Below are 6,852 nucleotides of genomic sequence, written 5' to 3'. Positions count from 1 at the left end.
ATGACAGGAAAAAAAAGTGAAGACCAAATACATGAAAACATTTTATTCTTATGTTTTAGTTTTATTAAATATTGAGTGTGGCACATATAACTTCTTCTAGAATGAATAGTTATAGCGTGCTTAACTACTGGAGTCTGCCTATAGAACCTACAAATGTGATATAAACTGATGGTTGGAGTTAGGGGGTTGCCTCACACCTAGATAAAATACCATACATTATATAATGAACAGAAGTATCAGGCCCATCTTCTTGAGGTAAAGGAAAAAAGAATTTATCCAGCTTAAAACTGCATACCATTAGTGGTGTCCTATGTCAAAGAAATGTATTATGATGAATTTGTGGTCAGAATACTGAACTCACACTTGAAATATTCTCCAAAACTGTATTACAGAGATTTGAACAAACTACTCTGAAATTAGAATCAAACAAGCAGTCACTGAACATTGAGAGTGAGGGCAGTGCAAATTGATGCCACACATCAAAGAAGAAAATGATGAATTCTTAAATTGATACAGACAATATCTTGCCACTGAGAGATAAATATGTTAACTTTTTTGGGAAACATCAAGGTGCTACAATGGTTTCAAAGAATTGTAGTGGTAGTAATAGTAGCAGTAGTTGTAACGGTAGTTATTATAGCTATAGAAATTATAACTGTAGTAATATTTTACTTATAAAGAGAAATATTACCAACTTTTAAAAAAATTTTAGCTATAAACCTGATCATAAGCCAGAAAGTTGGCCATATGACTATATTCCATTTTTCTAGCCTAACAATTTTCTATTTCTCAAATTTTCTTTCCCTGCATCCAATCCATTATACTCTGACAATGACCTGTGACTTGAAATTTGCTGCCTCTAATCCTTGGGGATTCTTATTAGGTAACTGCTTTCTGGTTATGTGCCTTGGATAATGGCTATCCTTCTCTTGGAAAAAGAGAGTTGAGTCTCAAAATGGTAATGGCACCTCCAGAGGCCAAATCTGTAGCATCATCTTGGGATCAGCTTAAGCTCTTAGAAAAGCCAAGAAAAGCAAAAGCTAAAGGCCAGTGAGGAAAGAGTAGCCTTTTTTTTTTCATTTATGAATAATTTATTCTTTACATCTCTGTAACTCTCATCTATGTCTACACCAAAATAATGTTTAATTTATTTAATTTTATTTTTGTAATTATCTTCTGTAAAGTTAATAGATCACAAAAAATGTTACATTAAAAAAAAATAAGAGGTTCCCATATATCCTAATCCTCACTCCCCACCCCCAGCCCCCATAATTTTATTTAATTGTATTTTTTGAAGATACATAGATCACAAAAAAATGTTACATTAAAAAAAATAAGGTTCCCATGTACCCCAACACACCCCACCCCAATCCTCCCACGTCAACTACCTCTTTCATCGTTGTGGCACATTCATTGCACTTGGTGAATACATCTTGGAGCACTACTGGATCACATAGATAACAGTTTACATTGTAGTATATACTCTCCCCCAGTGCATTAAGTGGGTTATGGCAGTATATATAATGTCCAGCATCTGTCCCTGCAATATAATTTAGGACAACTCCAAGTCCCAAAAACGCCCCCAGATCATATCTCTTCTTCCCTCTCCTTGCCCTCAGCAACTACTGTGGCCACTTTCTCAACATCAATGCTACAATTTTTTCCATTACTAGTCACAATAGTTCCATAGTAGAATATCAGTGAGTCCACTCTAATCCATATTTTATTCCTCCATCCTGTGGACCCCGGGATGGTGATGTCAACTTCAGCTCTATATCGAGAGGGGGCTTAGATTCCACATGGATGATGGACACAATTCTCCTGCTTGCAGTTGTAGACACTCTCAGTTACGTAGTGTGGTGGTTGACTCTCTTCACTTCCCTGTTAGATGACCTAGATAGGCCCAATGAACCAAACAGTAGGAGTTGCAACTCTTCTGAGGCTCAGGGCCCAGATGGCATATGGACTGTCCAGAGATTCAAATCTCCTGAGTATATAACAACCCTAGGACCAACCACAGGTTCAGTAAAAGTGACAGAAGAGGCATGTGTAGAAAGGTCACATCTGAGTCCAACTCCATCATAGTCAGGAACACAAATTCTGAAGTAGGGCCCACTAACACAGCACTGAACTCCAAAGCCATCTGCCATGACTAAAATCCAAATTCTGACCCAAAAGGGCCACTCCATCCTTTGCCCTTACATTCCAGCCTACTATCTATCTGGTTGTTTCTTCTCCATGAATTGGGACCTGGGTGTGGTTGAGGTTCCCTAAATGTAGAAAGGACAGAGAATCAGATTATCTTAATCCTGCATCTCTCAATGAAAAATTCACCCTTGGCATGTTACCTATTTTTTTTCTGAACAAAGATTCTTTATCAACTAAATGAGAGAGGCATTAGACTCATGTTATTTAGAAAAGAGTTGCCTTCAAAAGAAACCTGAATCGCCCTATCCTAGTTAATTAGTGGCAAAGGCAGGTAAGAATAAGGTTTTCAGGTGCCTCTTTCCTTTTGAATATAACAAAGCAGTTCTACTATTTCTGGTGTGTCAAAAATGAGAAGAGATATTCTGCAGATTGGAAAGTTCTATGTTTGTGTGTGCAGTTTGAGCAGAGGATTTGGAAGACAGAGAGCAGGTCAAAGGAGGCCTGAGCATGCTATTGTTTTGAGTAGCTTTGGTATTTGGCCTCAATGCCACAGATACCAGAACTCCAGTCCATCCACTTTTCTGAATTATGGACATTAATATCTTATATTTTTGTCTCTGTTTCACAAACTTTACCCTGTCTCCATTCAAGATTTCTCCCTAGTTCCTTCTTCTTTCTACTCAGAAACCAACAATGATCTTTTTCTGATCTGAGTACCACAGAAAGTTAATTTCCATAAAGTTAACATTTTTGCTGTTAAATGAGCTACTTTTTAAAGAGTTTCAAACAGTTTTTATATTTTATAATTATACATGCACATGATTTAGAGAATCAAGTTATTCTACAATGCTTTTATGTACAAAGAGTAGTCCCAGCCATGTTTCTGACCCCATCTTTCCCACATTAGAGGGGAAAATAGTTTTGGTTGAATTTTAGATATTTACCTCCAATTTTATAAATACATGCTCTTCTTGCTATTATTTGATTTTTTTAGTTTTGGACATTTATCTATCAACTCCCTACTGTAGAAAATGAGAATTTAGCTCTCTTGCACTTCCTTTCCTCTTTTGGACCCCACTATACACATGCACACTTATCATCCCTTCATGTCCTAAAATATGTAATTATTTTAGGTAGATTTTCAGAGCTTACATTATTATGATTATGTAAATTTTATTCAGTGCTGAGCACTATGGTGAACTTTTCCTTTCCTGATCAATTGATTGTTTTCTGTGTAGTTAATAGAGGTCTGGATTTTTTTATTTGCTTTGTTTTTAATTTTTTTTAATTTTTAATTTTTAATTTTTTATTTTTATAAACTATTTGGTCATATTTTATTGACTTAGTTTAGCACTTTCAAAGTGATGTTATATTTACAAATTTAAAATATTTAGTTTCCTTTTTAAGTACTTCAGTAGGTTAAATTCAGTATTTTAAAAAATTAGAATCAAAGAAATATAAGAGCTAATCACATAATATGGGATAGTAATAGAACAGTCTTGCCTTACGTATAAATAAAAATCAATCAGTGCTGAAGAGAGATCATTTTTTAAAAATTACAGAACCATTGACAAGGCAACTAGGAATAAAATTCAAAGTGCCCTGTCCAAAAATGACATCAGGAGTATTTTTGATGTGTAAGGTTAGACTTGTAATAAAAAACAAACATTCATCATTTTCTCAGGACTTCATTCCTTCACAAATTTTCTGACACTTTCTAAAGGTGTTTCATATTCAGTGTGCTCAGAACAGTTTTATTTTCTATATAATTTCCAGCCAATTGATATCACTGAAATCCTGCCATATTTACTATTGTCTTAAAGTTTTTTCTCCAATGTAAACTCTTTGACACTGAAATCTTATTTCTGGGTAAAGCCTTTTCTGCAGACATTTTATTTCAATCAACTATGAGCTCAGTGTTGATCTGTAATGCTCACTGATAATAAAGCCTATCTTCCCATAGGCTAGTCTATTGTAAGTCTAGTCTCTGCTTTTATCAGATTTGTCTCCATATAGACTTTTTAGACATTTAATGAACTAAAAATTTTTGCTCAAGGAATCTCCACATTGAATGTATAAGAGCTTTTTCTATATGTATTTTTTGATAGAAAATGTAAGATAATGATCATTAAAGGTACCACTACATTCAACTGCGTTCAAAAATTTTCTCTCCTGGGCAAGTTAATATTTCTGAGAGTGCACATCTGATGTCAGATGTACATTCCAATCAGCTAGAAACCCACTTATGTTTAATGAAGCCTGAGTTACTACAGTCACATTTCCACAGTTATTGTATTAATGGGAATTTTCTTCTGCATGGTATCACTTGTATGTAATAAGCTGTGATTCTCCGTTAAAGGAACTTCCAAATCGAGCGAATCCACACATTTCTCGTGTATGCATTCTCTTATGTTTAACAAGGTTTGATAAGTGGGAGAACGCTTTCTCACAATCACTACATCCATACGGTCTCTCTCCTGTGTGAGTTCTTTGATGTACATTGAGTACTGACTTTGTGGTGAAGGCTTTGCTACATTCATTGCATTTATAGGGTTTCTCTCCTGTGTGAAATCTCTGATGGGTAATGAGACCATATTTGTGTGAATAGGACTTTCCACACTCAGTACATACAAATGGAGTTTTTCCTGTATGAATCTCTCATGTTGTATGAGACATTCTTCTGGCTGAAGGCTTTACCACAATCACTGCATTCATAGGGCTTCTCCTCAGTATGAGTTCGTTGATGTACACTTTGCGGCAAAGCCTTTTCCACATTCACTGCATATATAAGATTTCTCCCCTGTATGAGTTCGCTGATGAATAATGAGAGTGCACTTCACGGTGAAGCTTTTTCCACATTCACTGCATATAAAAGACTTTTCCCCCATATGAGATCGCTGATGTTCGATGAGATTGCTCTTCACAGTGAAGCCTTTTCCACATTCATTGCAGATACTGGGTTTCTCACCGGTATGAGTTCGCTGATTTACAACTAGGTAACGCTTCATGGCGAAACCCTTCCCACATTCACTGCATTATATAGGGTTTCTCACCTGTATGAGTTCGCTGATGCACAACAAGATTTCTTTTCACAGTGAAGCCTTTTCCATATTCACTGCATACATAGGGTTTCTCTCCACTATGAGTCCGCTGATGTGCAATCAGCGCTTCATCGTGAAGCCTTTTCCACATTCACTGCATATATAAGGTTTCTCTTCCATGTGGGCTTGCTGCTGTATGATGAGACTGCTCTTTAGAGTGGCTCCTTTTCCATATTCTTTGGACACACTGGGTTTCTCCCCTGCATGAGATTTCTGTTGTTTAACATATGTGAAATTTCTAGGGTAGGATTTCCCACATTGACCACATTCATATGGTTTCTCACCTGTATGAATGTTCTGCTGGGAAATGAGTCTTCTTGATGAAGACTTTCCCACATTCAACACATGCATGAGGCCTATCTATTTTGTGAGTTATCTGAGGTTTAAAGACTTGGGACTTAGTGCTGACGCATTTTGTACTTTCAGTGGATGCAATTTCAGTATAAAATTGTTCATGTTTATCATATAGAAAGGCTTTCTTATTGCCATTAATCTTAGGAGGATTCTTTATTTCATATCTTCTGTTCTGATTGACTATACTTAAATTTGATTTTAAAGTTTTTGTATATAAATCAAACATATGATTTTGCTTTAGGAAAAAAAAGTGTTTTGCTCAGATGCACCATGCTTCCAAATGTATTCTTTTTGTGGCATCGTTCCATTTTCTTCAGAAATCTTGTTTTTCAGTGTGCTCTTGTAGATGACTGTCAACTGTCCTGTTTTCTGGACGGGTTCTACTATGGACTTCATCTTCTATTATCCATGGTTCTTCTCCTTGTTCCAACTTGGAGAATGTATTTGGCTTGCTAGAGTGATACCCCATTGATATCAGGTTGTTGTAATTCTCCAACATCACATCTCGGTACAAGTCCTTCTGAGCAGGGACCCGAAGTTGCCACTCCTCCCAGGTGAATTCCACAGCCACATCTTCCAACGTCAGCAATTCCTGGGCCTTGATCATTTTCTCCTAAGGTCAGGAAATAGCGAGTAACATGGATTCTCTGTCTCTCCTGTCTTCTGCATTGATCATGAATTATTATGGTTAGGTATCTTGGTGTTCAGTTAAAGCTGTCCCCATAAATGATGATATTCAAGTGATGGAATCTCTTACTCCTTCCTTGACTTGATCATGGGGACCAGGATCTAGGTTGGTTCTAAACCGCTCCAGGCTCCAATGGCAGTGACAAAAGGCTAAACCCAAGCCTGAAACCACTTCTGACTGCAAGATTCTCGAGCCGAAAACCCTCCATGGCTGTTGCTAGGGATGCTGAAGTGCTGCTTTGTTTTTTAGGTATCTATAAGTAATTCATCTCTCAACTCATCCCATGTTGAGCAAATATTTCAACACATTTTTAACTTAAACTCTTTTAGAAAATTGTTATTCCTATTCATGTTTTTCCATCTATCCACTAAGCCTTTAAAACTGGATATAATTATTAGTTTGAGACAAAATTAATTTAAATAAATGAAATTTATTGGCTTCAACGAGGTCTGGACATGATTGAGAAGTCACTTTTCTATTGCGAATAGTAATGATCTTTTCCTGCTAACATGGATGTACAATCTTCTGTATTGGATGGAGGAAAATCACACAGCTCCAGAA

At 36.4% G+C, this 6,852-nt stretch overlaps 1 pseudogene; it reads right to left on the bottom strand.

Moving 5' to 3' along the window:
- Positions 1–4,470: 4,470 nt before the first annotated feature.
- Positions 4,471–6,300, bottom strand: LOC101438836 (zinc finger protein 614 pseudogene; annotated as a pseudogene).
- Between the last annotated feature and the right edge of the window lie 552 nt (positions 6,301–6,852).

Source organism: Dasypus novemcinctus, chromosome 10, assembly GCF_030445035.2.
Source record: "Dasypus novemcinctus isolate mDasNov1 chromosome 10, mDasNov1.1.hap2, whole genome shotgun sequence".
Classification (NCBI taxonomy): domain Eukaryota; kingdom Metazoa; phylum Chordata; class Mammalia; order Cingulata; family Dasypodidae; genus Dasypus; species Dasypus novemcinctus.
The sequence above is the reverse complement of the archived record's forward strand: the minus strand, read 5'-3'. Positions and strand labels throughout refer to the sequence as shown.